The sequence below is a fragment of the Plasmodium reichenowi genome, chromosome 12, assembly GCF_001601855.1.
Source record: "Plasmodium reichenowi strain SY57 chromosome 12, whole genome shotgun sequence".
Taxonomy (NCBI): domain Eukaryota; phylum Apicomplexa; class Aconoidasida; order Haemosporida; family Plasmodiidae; genus Plasmodium; species Plasmodium reichenowi.
This window is the reverse complement of record NC_033657.1, coordinates 1186244-1187887: the sequence shown is the minus strand read 5'-3', so window position 1 is coordinate 1187887 and position 1644 is coordinate 1186244.

The following is a 1644-nucleotide window of genomic DNA, read 5'->3' as shown; positions in this document are numbered from 1 at the left end:
AAAAATAAAAAAAAAAAAAAAAAAAAAAAAAAAAAAAAAAAAAAAAAGGGAAACATATAAACATATATATAAAGATATAGATATATAAATTTTTTTTTTTTTTATCATATAATTAAAAACATTTTAAAATAATCGTTCTATATAACCAAAAAAGTAAAATATTATAAAGTAATTAAAAAAAAATAAAATCCCAAATGTTTATTTTTATATTATAAATATATATTGAAAAAATAAAAAATCGAAAAAGTCTACAAAAAATATTATGTATAATTTTATTCATATTTCTTATTCTTTTTTAATGATATACAAAACTTTTAAATAAATCTGCGAATATATACAATATATTAAATATATATATATATAATATATTTATTTACTTTATTTTTTTTAAAATAATGGTACTATATATTTAATTTGAATATGAATATTTTATAATATATATTATATATAATATATAATACATTAAATAATCTTCTACTACCTCCAGGGAATTTATATAAAGAAAATTATTTTTTATAATAGAATATAATATGTTTATTAAAATAAAATATATAAATAAAATATTCCTCTTATTTAAAAAAAAAAGAAAAAAAAAATTGAAACCATATAAAATATAATTTCCTTATTATAATAATATAAAATAAATAAGAATATATTATATGTATTATATTTACCTATTTTTTCACTTAAGTATTTTATTATAACATATATTTATTTTATGACAGAATATAAAAATATTACTTTAATTACACTATATGATGTATATATGAACCCACTTTTAATATTTCCTTAAATATTATTATTATATATATATATATATATATTATAAAAAATGTTATTTATATATTTAAAGAAAAAAACAATAAAAATTTCTAATATTATATAAAATTTTAAAATAACAAAACGAATTATTATTTATTATATTATATTATATTGCTTGTTTAATTTGTTTTTCATTTTTTCTCTATTTTAAATCACATTATTTTTTAATGTTGAAAAATGGGAAAAAAAAAAAAAAAAAATTTGTCTTCATTAATTCGAAATAAAAATAATTTAGTGCTCCTCTATTTTTTTTTTTCCCTTAAAATATTTTTTAACATACATTTTTTTTAATATCCATAATGATATATATATATATATATATATATATATTTATTTATTCATTTATTTACACATTGTTTTAATATATTTCAATAAAAAAATAAAGGCAAAATATAACTTATATATATATATATATATATATATATATTTTTTTTTTTTTTTTTTTTTCATTTTGTAATTGATTTTCTGAATTATTTATTTAATATAACAATAAACATTTTTATTTTTTTTTTTTTTTTTTTTTTTTATACTGTATATTAAACTAATGGTACTGAAGAAATTGGAGCAATTTATTAAAAATAATATAGAGCATGTGTGAAATAAATTTTTTTCCTATAAAAGAGGAAAATGTTATGATCATTTTTTTATTAGAACATATTTGCTCTATCTTTAATAATCATATGTAACTATAAAATTATAATTGAATTAAGGAACATTTTCAGGTTTTATTCATTTATTTATATATTTAATTATTTCCTTTTTTTTTTTTTTTTTTTTTTTTTTTTTTTTTTATTTAAATTTAATTTTTTTTTTTTTTAATTT